We start from the raw sequence: 14,661 nt of genomic DNA on the forward strand, positions 1-14,661 counted from the left end.
TAAGAACTTAAGCAAAATAGTACAAGCAAGTAAGCAAACAAAATTAAATTGAATGGTTTGTTTTGCTTCTTGAAATTAAGTATTTCATTTTAGGATAAAAATCCTTCAGGAATCAGTGAGAGAAATTTGTCTCAGTTTATATAAAAATATCAAAGGTAGATGCTTTTTCCTAAGACAACATTTTCTCTTCACTGTCTTAGACACTACAGAGGCCTTCATCTGTAAGGCTGAGAAATGTGTGAAATTTGTTAGCTTGAGATTTCCCTACTCCAGAATTCATACTAAAATTTACTGGGAAGATAATGAGCAAACTCTTAATTTTAATTGAAACAAGAAAGTAAAGAAAGTTCAATTCAGATTCCAGACATCATAAAACCTATTCTAAAAATGAATGGTGTGCAGATTGAAACACACACACACACACACACACACACACACACACACACACACACTCCTTTAAACCCAAGACTACAGACAGTTTCCCTTTTGTTAGGACTGATATCCTGTGTACAGTTTATGGTTTTCAAGTAACATAGCAACATTTGCTCCATGTGTAATAACAGCATCTAAAATGACATAATAAAAAAAGAATTATCTGCGATTAGAAGCGAACTGTTAAAACGACTCTGGTCAGTGCCAAAATTCAAGGGAGTTTATTATTTCAGTAGCTGCAGTGAAAAAGCCTCTGGGTGCATAGAAAACTTGCCCCCCAGAGCCTTCCACCCATCCTCCTCACTGACATGGTAATGGGCTTTGTTAAATTCAAAGACAGTTACGTCAGCAATTTGTGGTCTCTTGTGGGTTTTCCAGGCTTATAAAGCACACAAATTATACCCAAATATTGGCCTGAAAAATTAGTAAGCTATAGGGTTGGTGTTATTTTAACCAAGCTTTACTGAAGTAAAAGAAACTTGGGGACTCTAAAGCTCTGTCGTTCTTCTGCTGCTTTATTATTTTCTTTTTTGGTGGGCCGATTCAGATATGTCCATATAGTTTTTCTTTCTTTTTTTTTTTTTTTGCTTCATTATTATATATATTTTTTATTACAGTGCTTTACTTTACACCCAAGAAAAATTGGGCAATACATATTAACATTACATTTCTGGTACTTTTATAAAGCTTTGGTTTTGATTAGAATTGAATGACTAAATAAATATCTACATCTGTCTTCCTTTTCTAGAACTTTCCATGAATATTCCTGAACGAGACAGTGCCATTTATTATAAGTCGCAATTCCTAGTAGGCATCTTGTCTATACAATTGTATGTGGTCAAGAAATTGAAAGTGGTTATAGCTTTGGTTGGCCCAGGTAAGATCACCACAGGCAATGAAACTAGTAATAGCTCTCAGCATCCACCCTGGCAAAGAGTCAGTGAGGAAAAGCACCAACCTTAAGTCTAAACACTTGAATCCAACACCATATCTGCATTTAGTAGCTCTGAATAACTCTGTCAAATTTCTTTCATTGTTTTCTTAAGTTTGATTGATTATATCTTTTAATTTTTTAGTAGAATGCAAATATAGAAAATCAAGTGAAATATATATGTAAATGAGTTCTTGTACGTTGAACATCCATTAATAGCCACCCAGGTTAGCCCTCTAATCCTCATTTCCACCATAGCACCTCCATCCCCATCAAGAGCTACTCCTTGACTTGATAGTAATAAAGATACAAGGAAGCACAAGGAAGTGCTGGTTGTAAAAGTCAGAATAAGGTTGTTTGGCCCAACTTTGTAAGTCTTGTCTTTTTCATGGGAGGAGCACTAACTCAGTGATATTTGGGAAAAGTATAACAAATAAGATCCCAGGCTCTGCCAGCTGTAAAGCTCTCTAGCAAGGGAAGTGATTCCTAATCAGCTTAGAGATTCCCAGTAGGGGGCCTGGAGCTGCCCTAACTGCAGCTCCTGTGTCTGAGGAGAGGTGTGGCTAATAGCTCTTGTCATTCATATTTATGTGCTGTGAGCTATGGGGAGCTAGACTGCAAAGATTTTCATAATGGCATTTATCAAGTAGGAAGATAATTATGTCTAGCCATTGGGAAACATAATTGTTAATAAAACTATGTTTATTTTAGATTACTTACACTGTAATGGGACATTTTCCACTAGACCTTCACATGTTTTCCAAACACCTGATATTTAATGTCCATAATTTAATTCCCACAAACATTAGTAAGGCTCTCCACAGGTCAGAAATCCAAGGGGGAAAAGGAGGCTTTGTTGAACCAAGTTATTTCCATAGTTAATCAGGAGCTAAAACCCAGGAGACATGCAAATGGCCTTGTTTCCAGAGAGGGAACAGTAGCAGTCTTGGCCAGAGCTCACACCATAGAGACAAACAAAAGCTTCGACTTTCTCCCCTTGAATTTCTTTTGTCTGTGTGCTCTTACTTGGTTTCAGTTTTCAAGTTTATAGAAATACTCTTCTTGGGTGAACCAAGGTCAAAACAGCAACCTTGGGTTTAACTGCTGATCAAGCAAACAGGATGTCCAAATATTTCCCCAAAGCAATAAACCATGAGTTAATGGTGTCCTTCCCACCCGTGATGGCCTCTTGGGCCAACAGGAAATGTACCTTCATTTGCTGGCCATGTGGAGAAGTGGCCATTTAAACACTGTATAAAAAGGTTCACATCAGGATTTCTAGCTCCATCCAAGGAATGAAAATTTCAGTGACTTCCAGGCTCAGTGCCTTCCCACCTTGTTTTCTTTCACTTGGTTTTACAGAATCCCATGGCCCTTTTGTTTTAAAAAGACAATAAGGAACACTTGAGAAGGACACTAGACCAGCAATTACAAAACCTTGAGTCTACTCCTGCAGTCCCTACAGAAAAGTATACAAAACTCTTTGAAATGATGGGTAAAATTCTGAGAGGTTTGATTTAAACTCTCAACACTATTATTATTATAATCTCCCCACTTGAAAAAGGCTTAGGTGTCGGTTATTAGGGAGCAGATCACAGTGTTTGCTAATGCTGGGAGAAGATCCTTCACTTAACTAAGCTTTGAGTGATACTTTGTCATCTCTGGTTATCTTAGGTTCACAGATTTAGGGCTTTATTTTCCAGATTCTAATATGACCAGCCTCTCCTGGCTGCTCTATTCTTCACATCTGATTAAACTACCTTGTGCTCTTCTCATTATGATCTCACATCATCAATCATCTCATTTGTAGACCAGTTGCACACTTCCTACCATCCACCTCTTTTGTTAACTCATTACTTAACTTAAAAGACACAGTTATATCTTTTCTACAATATCTGGGTCTTATTTTTTTAAATGTAAAGTCCTATGTGAAAGAAATACCTCAATCAAATTATTTAGCACATCAGAACCTCAGATAGTTACTATCTTTCATTTTGGGGGTAAGAACACCTAAGATGTCCTTCTAGCAAATTTTAAGTCACCATGCTACACAGATTCCCAGAACTTATTCATTTTGTAACTGAAACAGTTGCCCCCTAATGTCTCTAATTGCAGAATTCCTTCTTTCTAGAGCTGAGTAATATCCTATTGTCTATAGATGCCACACGTTTTCTTCATTCACCTGTTGATGGCTACTGATTTTGTTTCAGTATCTTGGTTATTGCAAATAATGCTGCAGTAAACATGGGGTTATGGTGTCTCTCCAAAATGTGTGTTTAACCCTTTATATAAATGCCCAGAAGTGGGGCTGCTGGATAATGTAGTAGTTCCATTGTTACCTTTCTGAAGAACCTCTATACTGTTTTCCGTAATGGATCTTTTGACCCATAATAACTTTGGAATACAATTTTAAAATCTGTTTATCCTTGTTTCCATACAATTAACTTCCCCTACTTATAGCTAGAGTATTTCCAGTGGCATGACAGACACCTGAGCCAGGTCACACTTGATGACAGGGCAGTGCTGGGAGTCACTCACACTCAATGTATTGTTCTCGCCCACCTATTCTCTAACAAGAATTACAGAATCACCACCACGTCTCCCACATTTTTCTGTTCCTTTCCATTCTCATTTCTCAACCTCAAAACTAGAATTTTAACACCTCCTCTCTGGATGGCTCTGCTAACCTCTGAATTTGTAGTATGTTTCCACACATTCCACTTTTTTAATCCATCCTGCTCATCACCCCCCCCCCCATTGACCCTGCACATGTGTATAAATACACTTCAGATTTTTAAAATGTTTCATGGCCCACTTAGCACATGTGATATAGATAGAAAATATGTTGTCAACTCCATCTCCACCTTTTGGATACAGAATGGAAGATTCAGGTCCCTTATTATTCCCCTGTGATTCAGAATCCCAACCTCTGCTATGAAATCATAAATTCTCTGTGGCAGGTGTAATGGTGTTTTCTGTTTTCCTGATAGAATCCCGAACCCTGTGCTTTGGTGTAGATGGCTCCTGGCAACTTCCGAGACATTATTGATATCAGAGAGAAATAAGCAGTGAGGTGTTCTTGACTTAGGAAGCATGCTAGGTATTTCTGGTATATTATCTTACAAAAAAAGGGAACTCCATCCTTCAAAAAAAACTGTTCTTTTGTCTATAATTCATTAAAAATATGTATTTACCCCCCAAATTTACACAGTGTTCACTTGGGAGAAACTCTGGCATTGGCAATTTTAGGAGAAAGATAAATGGAGAAAAAAGATTCAATCTTGTCTAACCCTGCTGTTTAATTCTGAAAAAAAAGGTGAAGGGAAAATAAGGCAAACACCTTCTCTCAGTGAAGTTACCCTCTCACCCTCCTCCACACACACATACTTAATTGGTTCTGTGATTTATATAGTGTGCGTCACACTGCTTTCTCTATGCACTCCCAATATTGCAAATATTAATCATGTTTCCATGGTCAATTAAAGGGATTAAAGCCCACCACTGTGTCTATCTATAAGCAACAAGACATCAAATAGAAATGTGCTCTGCTTTTTGTTTCCCCCACCCCCACCCACTCATGGATCATATTCTGGTCTCAAAGAGAAAGGATAAAGCATTTCAGTGAATAGGCTAGAAAAGCAAACAAGCAAACAGAAAGAAAAGAAAATCACCACTTTTGGAAAGATCAAATCATGGGAAAAGTTCCCAGAGAGTGAAGACATTTTTTACAAATGGATACCACTTCAAGATCAAGAAAATAGCCTTTACATCCAAGCAGTGGAAATCCAGGAGCCTGTACTAAGGTGGGCCACAGCTCCTAAATGGCAGCATTCCATGCCGGTTGGTACGGTCTTGAGGCTAAAGACATGAGATTCAACTGTGCATCCCTGAGTTCAAACACTTGCCCCATCCTTATTTTAAATGTGACCCAGGGGGCTGTTTGCTGTTCAGCTGCCTCTGGTAGAAGGATGCACGAGACAAAGGGAGAATGACACAGCAAAGCAAGCAGGTATGTGCTGGTTAGGGGAGCCATTTATGTTCTTTTTCTCTTTTTTTAAGATTTATTTATGCATACAAGAACTGGGGTACAGGCCCAGAGGTGCGGGGGGTGAGAGGATTCACCAGAGACAGAGTGGGAAGCAGAACAGGCAGATTGGCTGAAATACACTGCTGAGGGGAGCAGCGAGGAGACAGGAGAGGTCTGCTGCACCATGTGGGTAGCTCCCTGCCCGGGGATTGAACTCGTGCTGCGGTTAGCTTCATAGTTTGAGTCTTAACCCCTTGCGCCATTAGGGAGGCCCACTTATGTTCTTTCTTACTCAGTTCTGCTTTTCTGCAGCTTCTGGGCCAGAGATTCAAAGTCTATTTTTTTCCTACACCAGAATCAAAAATTTAGAACCATCCCAACAGGAATATAAAGACCCATCTCTCTCTCACGCAGTAGCGGGGCAGCAGCTCAGGGGATCCGATGTGTAACACTCTGCATGGGTCAGGGTAAACCTTATTAATTTTCAATAATAAACAATTCCAAAATCAGTGGGTGAAAACAATGAAAATGGCCTCTTTGCTCATCCTACATAGTGTGTAATGATAGCAGAAAACTCGCACATCAAATGTCAACAGAGACGTCTGCGGGTTGAAGGCCACTCCACTTCAATATGTAAGTCTGAGACCACCCAGGTAGAGAAAGGCAAGTGGCTGGCCCTGCCCTAGCTCTTAAAGCTCTGCCTGGAAGTGATACACAGCACATTCACTCCTCTCCCATGGCTTCCATTCAGGAGAAGTACTAGTATCATATTCCAAGGAAGAAGAAGAACTGGAGTAAGTGGGAGCAGCCCCCAAGCCATGATTCCATTTCATAAAAATCATCTAAGTCATATCTCTCACTCTTATCCTCACCCAAGATACACATGCTGACTGCATATAGCAAGCATTCTAGAGAAAACAGACAGAGAAGCAGATGGGTGTGAATACCACATCCCATGAAAAGTAATTTCTAAATTCCTAATCTCTTAAAGTCAGGAACTAGAAACAGGGATGATATCCAATTCTATTTTATTTAGCCTTTTGCTTGGACTTCCTTCCTTCCTTTTCAATCAATCAACAAACCTCTTCCTGGTCTATACTCTTGATGTTTTCATTCTCATATTTTTAAAATATTTCACTTTCAATCTCCTACTGTTACCTTATGAATCTGGGGGAACAAAGTGATATATTCAGTCAATTCCCTTGTGATAGTTTCAAAGCTTTCAAAGCCTTAATGACATAAATTCATTAAATTTTTTAACCACTCAAAATCATTCCAGAACTTATCAGTTTCAAGCCCTGACTCTATTAGGAAAAAGAAAATAAAGATTTGATTCCTGCCTTTGGAGAATTACAGCTCCTTCTAGAGAAACAGCACATAAACAATGAACCACCAGAAGAAAAATATAATGAAGAAAAAAAGTCCAACATAATATTGTTTCAAGTCCCTATTCCTGATATTAACTATGGGGCTATTCTTAAACCCCCACTGAACACAGGAAGGGAAAGAGTTCTAAGAGGTAACAAATTGAACTGTTCTCAAGATTCTTGCCTCTGTGCAACCCAAGAAAAGTGTTGAAGAACTTAATCAGAAAATGCTGAATGCAGTCTGGACTTTGGAAGTGGGGAAGTAAGTACTCTGCTCAGAAGCAGGGGAAAAACAATGATTTCTTTTCAATTACCTACCTGGATGCAGAGATGAGTTGAATTTTTGATCAAATAGTTTTTTCCTAATGATCAAAGATAATTATTGAAGCTAGAGAATAGAGCAAAGTAAACAATAATTCATCAAATTTGTCCTGCCCTGCCATTTTGTACACAGATGCAAACATCTGAACCTGGGTTTTATCCCTTTCAACCTTCCTTTCTTCCTTTATCCCTTAAATGACTGAAATCTGTTATCTTCAGCTCTGCACCTGAATCATGAACCAACATTGTGTGTGTGTGTGTGATTTTATTTGTGTCCCCTGCAATGATCATCTACTTAGCCTGTTTTCATTGGTATCCTAAAAGTTCAGAGGACTGTGATTTGGCTGCTTCCAGAAAAATTAATTTGCAGCAGAAACAGACATTTTCTATGTATTATGTTGGGGTATGAGATAATGCAAGTGGCTGGGGGGGGGGATTGTTTGCCAGCTCTCTCAAGCATTTTCAGTGGCTACTAAAATCCCAAAGCTTCAGTTCCTTTATTTTCAAACAAATAACCCTTTAGTGACGATGGCAATAACTTAATGTTGGTGCACTGCAATCTATATTTGGAGAATTCAATACTTCACAGCATGCTTCCATGGAATGAGGCATCAAAAGTTAGGTTGCTAAGTTAGGGAATTAGAAATAGAGGTAGAAAAAAATATATAAATGGCAGGAGATGCCTCAGCCAGATCCTCCAGTTTCAAGTTCCCCTTTGACTTTGCTCACCCACCAAGTGTAAGAACAGAAACCTTTAGCTTAGAAGCCCCAGGGAGTTTCCATAATTGAGAGTAGGGGCTACCCCACTTGAGCCCAGTAGAGGACAAAGGAAGTGGCAAAGAAACCCAAATTTATGCTTTCATTAAAAACCAAAATGATATCTGATATATGTGATATTCTCTATGACCTGAGTGTTTTGCTGTTGTTCTTTTCAAACTGGGAAGGCACCATTTCTTCTGGACTTAAGAAAGAAATATTTTTACTAAAACATGGACTTATTTCCATTCTGATCCTTTCCAGATCATACTATTTCATTCCAAACAGGTAACAATATAGCCACAATGATCCTCCCACTCAAACACATTTTGGATGATGTTTAAAATGTAACAACATGGGAAGCATTGGCTAAGAAGCTAGCTGGCAAGAACCACTGTCCCCTGGAGCTGGCGACCTAACTCCAGCCTGACATTAAATGCTTTCTGTGACTCTCAGGGAGCATAAGGTCTGGTGCTTAAGTAATGATGGGATTTCTTGAGCTCATCAACTTCATCTGTCTATTCCCCAACAGATATGACCACCCCTGGCATTGCTTCCCTAACTTTCAAATGTCTTCAAACATGTCAACCCATGTCAAGATGCATCATCCTCTTCTGAAACCATTTAAAAGCTCTCTAACAAAAATAGAAGCAAAGGTGAGGAGAAAAGTTTCCGTGTTTCTGTAACCTATCCTCAATTGAACTACCCAACTTCTAACTGTCCCATATTAGGAAAAATAAATAGTAAATAGAAAAGCAAACAGTAGGTTTTACAACTGCCTTTCTACCAGCTCCTGTCTGTTCACGCCTGGTCCAAGAAGCCTTTTATATAAATCAGCTCATGGGTCCTGGCTTTTTGACAGCACAGGATCAAAGTCTCCAGGTCCTTTGGAGGACCTTTGCTGCATGAATCAGTACAACAAGGTATGCTTGTGGCTATTTAAGCCTCTCTGGTCTAGCAGTAAAACTGCATTATTTTTTACAGAAGTTGATGTCAAGTGTTAGAGCCAAAGACTTGGAAGATTACAATAATCAAAACAAAAGAGCCAAGGACGCTGTGATATTTATGCTTAAAGACCATACCAGCAGGACAACATTTATGAGGCTTTTCTAAGGAAGTGCCCCAATCGGCACTGGGAGGGTCAGCACAGCCTGGCCATGTTCTGTCTTCATCGTTTATGGGATCCCTGTTGGCCTCTGAGTGTTGCCTGAGGACTGGAAATGTGTGACATAAATCTTTGCTGGTCTCTTTAAATGAGACTGTGATTGTCTCGAGGGAGACTGGCCCTGGGTCAGTTCCAACCAGGAACCTCAAATATTGATGGCAGAGAGTATACAGTCATATTTGTCTTCAGAGTGTGATTAACTTCTTCGAAGCCTGATTCTTCTTTACTGATGTGCAAATATTTTTTTCCTGATGGCTAGCCCAGGTTAAATTTTAGTCTTGGAAGAACCTGATTTTCTAATTTCCTGCCATGTCCAGTAAAATGGAAGCCAATGTCTTTGTGGTTCTTTCTTTGTCCCTCTTTCTTCTTCCTGACATGTATTTCTCCATTGCATATGTCTCTGTAGCACATAAAATTTATATTGTATCATCTTACGTGTTTCCTAGTTTTCTGGCACATAGTATTGCCCCCACAAAAGGGTGTATGTTTTCAACATCTGACCCATATTCAGTCTATCAAGTGTTTTCCAAAATGCCTGCCAATTATAAGTGCATCATAAATAATTGTTGACTGTGTGAAAAAGACCACATTTTTAAAATATTTCACTGGCATTCTTCTTCCTTCAAGGAAAAAAAAAATCAGGGGAACTTACCCTCTATGAACTCTTGATAAAATGTTAAGTTTTTTCACCTCTAACCTTAACTCTTTCTACCAACATGCTCCCATGTTATGCACTGAACATAAAACTCAAAATATGAAACCCTGGCCCGTGGTGTGCTGACATTAGGAGGTGGAGCCTCTGGAGGTCATTAAATCATGAGGGTGGTGCCCTCATGAGTGTGATCAGTGTCATCCTGCTGTATGAGGACACACACAGCAAACGTGTGCCACTAGGAAGTGAGTCCTCACCAGACCTTGGCTGTGAAGCACCAACTGCAAGAAGAGCTTTCCTGTTTGGCATATGATTTGGTTGGTTTTGAGGGGCGGGGTCTGAGAACAGAACCAGGTGAGGGAAGGAGAGGTGGGAAGCAGGAAGAGAAGGGGAAGTAGAAGAGAAAAAGGTTTAAAAGGAAATAAGGCAAAGATGATGAAGCAATAAGGATAAACACATTGTCACCAAATGTATATGGAGAACCCAAGAGGAGTATACAAAAGTCAGCTAATCAAATAGCAGTTCTCACCAGGAATCTATTTGGTTTGTGTAGGAAGGCAAAGGAAATAGTGATGCTAAAAGAAAGTTGTCTTATCCCTGTTGAGTTCAGCCATCAATTCCCATTATCTTTTCAACTCACACAGATATTCAAAAGACAAAGAATGAAAAGGGAATTTAAAAGGAAATGCAGTTATGATAGTGGAGCAATCAATGCACAAGAGAGTTTTTTGTCTCTTCGAATATATCATCAATTAAAAAAAAATTTCTTAAAATACTAACTTGCTGGTGTGCTTTCTTGGCCAAGACACCCACAATGAGGGTAAAACATCAAAGCGGGATCCCTAAGACATTGTTAGGTGTGAGAGAGCTTGGAAAAGGTGGGGGGTGATTTCTTTAAATGCCGCAGCATTTTTCACCACCATTATGAACATGTTTCACAGAGAAAGGGAGAGTGGGACTTTCCAGAGAGTCAAATTTTATTGACAAAAACAATTTCTAAATCAATTGTTACACCTACATCAAAGCCATTGGAAAGAAATGAGATCTCAGTACCCAACGTTTTCCTGAATTGTTAAGGGGATTTTGGTGCAAGGGTGGGGATTGTGGTTGAGGTCTCCTACCTCAGGGAAGGGTGGAAAAGAGAGAAAGTTTCCTTTACTCCTTTGAATAATCTTTATCTCCAAATAAGTGAGACTTGTCAAATGGAGGCTGGGAGTCTCCCACAGTAGCTAGTGGTAACTTGTTGGCCATCAGGCTACCCTTTGCTACTAACCAAGTAAAGGGGGTGGGGAGAAAAGAGGTCAATATAAATCCATGAATAGCCTCCAATTGTCAGATATTGGTCACCATCACCGTGTAGAGCATTTGTAGTACACAGAAGAGGCTAAAGAGAATTTATCTACACACACACACATGCAATGGATGGAATCTGTGATAAGTACATACTAAAACTATTAGTGTCAACTATTCTGGAATCGAAACAGCAGTATTTGATGGCATAGGAGTTCCAGTGGAAAATGATGGTGTGACAAGTGGTTTTAAGAAACTTTAGTAGCCCTTAAGTTATCTGCTGGGCAGTGCAATGCAGATCAAAGGACAGTGCCAAGGTAGGGGACATATCACTATCTCTGGGTTCTCACCCATGCACTCAATGGCAAGACTACTTAGGCTCAAGGTTCAACAACAGAATTTATTTACATGAAGAGAGTTGGGAGAGAAGTTGTGAGAAAGGAAAGAGAGGCAGGATCAGAGGTAGCAGCAATGGCTCAAAGGTCTTGAAGTTCTCAGCAGAGATGGCACCATGGCAGTCAGCAACAGCAATCCTAACGCTGGGCTGTGCAGCACTGGACACCAGGCCAGACATCACCAAGGGCAACAGCACCAGGGGTTGGTGCCAGACATGTCAGAGGCAGGGACCAGTGCTATAGATTTCAAGATTCTGGGCATAAAGCCAACAGCAAAGAGCTTTTCTAGGGACACCCAGCACAGGGCTGATGGTGTCATGCAGCAGGTGACGTCACAGGCAGAGTTGGAGGTCATGTCTGTGAAGATGTAGTGCCAGAGGGCAAGGTTCAGTGTTATAGCTCTATGCAGTTCTAGAAGAATCTGACTGCTCCTCCAACTGACTCTTCAAGCTCCTCAAGTCCTCTATCCAAGCTACACACACACACACACACACACACACACACACACTCTCCAAGCTGGTATGAGCCTAGCTTAACTATTCTCCAGGGTGCCCACCTTTCAAACCTGATTGGTCCTTTTAGTTGATTGGCATTCATGGGTGCACCAATCAGATTGGAAGGTTTTTCACAATGCTATATATTTGCATAAAGGCTAATAAGAGGAGGGGCCACAATCCCAACTGTTTGATTGGTGTTGATTAAGCGCCAATCAAATTGGAACATTCTCAAGCCCATTTCCAATATCCTGGAGCCCAAAATAAAAGGGAAAATCCCTGCCCCTGCCCAGGCTGGACCTGCATTGAGGTCAGGCCAGGCTCTTGGGCTGGAGGGCTCAAAGGCACTCAGTGGGACTGGAGGTAAACTGCTTTAGATGCTCCTAAGTGGAGCTGGTTCTAATAATTTAGGGGGCCCTGCTTCAATCTGCCTATTTCAAGAAGTATTCCAAATACTAAAAAAAGTTATTTAGCTGAAATTATGCCTTCAAAATATTCTCCCATATAAAAGGAAATCAATTTACCAACCTAATTTAAAATATGCAGTATGTCTTTAGGGAAAGACACTTAATTCCTATGTCTGCAACAGGCCCACAGTGACTTTCCATGTATGTTTACTGGGAATCAGGACAATATCTACTATCATCTTTCACTCCAGAATGTTCAAACCCGTGATTTGCACATAGTAGAGTTTCAGTTTTGTTGTTTTTTTTTTCCTTTTTTATGTACCTGAGCTGTAACCAGAGTGGGTATAGATACCCACATATGTACAGTTATTGATGTCATTATAAAAATGATGGATACCCCCTCTGAGAGCCTTCAGTTTCCAAAGTAGATGCCAAGATGAGTGGGCTCTGGGAACACTGGGGAACGGAGGGTCAGGGAAGGCCCAGTTCCACCTCCTGTCACAGTCTGAGATACAGTTATTATTTACTGGAGGCCAGTGATTTGCTTGGCGCTACAGAATACACAGGGGAGGGCCCTGTCTCTGCCCAGTGGGGTTTAAAGAACCAGACTTGTAAGACATAAAAGACAAGTAAGAACTGGCAAGAGCGAGGAGCGATCTAAGCCTGTGGCTTAAAATACCATTAAAATAATCATTAAAACCAGGCGCCTAATACACCCCATGTTCTAGGCCAAAACCAGGAAAATGTAGGATTTTTTTTCCTCCAACTGCGGCTCTTTTCATAATGGGTAGGCATCGGGGATGAGAGGGGTGCAATCCTTTGTGGATAGTTGTGGATCCCCAGCCCTCCTTGTTCTCGGGGCTATTGTCTTGGTACCCAGCGTTCTTGCTGATGAACTAGCTATACGGTCAGGCAGGGGCCTCTGACCAAGGACAAAAGTCCTCGTATGAGGAACATACTGGGAAACCAGTATCTGCTGAAAACAGGAGGCAGATATTATGGCCAGATTAGCAAGATGAGCTGAAATGCTTTACCCGTAAGGACTTCTGACTTTCATAGTTTCAATATGTATTTTCCTTGTGAGTCACAGGCTATGGGAATTTGCGACAGCAGGAATAGAAACCCAGTACAGAGGAATTTTTTTTTAAATCATCTTTTTTAGAACACTTTTCATGTTCTGTCACATATTCTGACCCCAGAAGAGAACTTTTGGGAGACTTTACAACAAATGGGCCTTCCACATTCTCTGCAGATACACCAGCCGGGATGTACCCACTTGTTCATGGTGTGCTCATGTTTAAGACACTCCCACAGAATTTCTAGAAAAGTAGCATCTGAACACTCTGGGAAATCTATTCATGTGGCTAAAAAGCTTGCCCCCAAGGCTCTCACGGTTCCAGAATATTCTCTCTATTTCTACTCCTGATTGTTAGTCATGAGCCTGGTACCACTGGAGGAGGTACTTCTGCCTCTTCCCTGTTGCTTTTTATTCAGAAGAGGTCTACATGTTTAAAGCAGACACCTATTAAGCATCCCCAGAGTATAGATTTCTGTTGTGGGTGTGGGTCTTGGGAGCCACACCTTAGCTATTGAATAGCAGTTTTCTTTTGCTTCTGAGCTTATCTACCTGATACCAGGCTGCCACACAGATGAAAGCTGGTCTGGATACTAAAATCCCTTGCTATCACTTCAGGAATCCTGTTCCTTCCATGTACCACTGCTAAAGAAGGCAAATAAATTCGGCCTCCCCTGGTGGCGCAGGCAGTTGAGTGCCACGCTGTGAAGCTGTCCGCAGCCTCTGCAGTGCCTGTTCGATCCCAGCCGGCAAGGATCCCACATGGCATGGCAGACCTTTCCTGTCGCGCCCGCTGCTCCCCTCACCAGTGTATTTTGTCAGTCTGCCTGTTCTGTTCCCCACTCTGTCTCTGGTGAATCCTCTTACCCCCTCACATCTCTGTCCTGTACCCCAGTTCTTGTATGTATGGATAAATAAATAAATCCTTAAAAAAAAAAAAAAAGAAGGCGGCAAATAAATTGCATGCCAACTAGTGCATCCCTTTGCCACTTAGGTGAAAAAAAGCAGAGCTGACTCCTACTTCCAGTGCCTTAAGAGTTTCAGAATTCTACTTTGGTTGCTGTTTTACTCTGCATTTTTGCAGACATTGGACCCAGAGCTAGGATACACGACAGAAAGAGCAAGTCAAGGAAACATACGCTATTAAATAAAAGGAAAAAAAGTTTATGATGAAACAAACAGAACAAGATTTACTTTCCTGCTTTAAATATCTTTAAATACCTGCTTTAAATGGAACAAAATAGAGAAGGAAACACTTTTGAGGCACTAAAATACAGGCAGCACAGAACTGTGATTTCTGGAAGGGAGGAAACCACCACATTCATCTCATGATTTCTCCCAGATCTGCC

The sequence above is a fragment of the Talpa occidentalis genome, unplaced genomic scaffold (genome assembly GCF_014898055.3).
Source record: "Talpa occidentalis isolate TD23 unplaced genomic scaffold, MPIMG_talOcc4v2.1 talOcc4.7, whole genome shotgun sequence".
NCBI classification, from domain to species: Eukaryota; Metazoa; Chordata; class Mammalia; order Eulipotyphla; family Talpidae; genus Talpa; species Talpa occidentalis.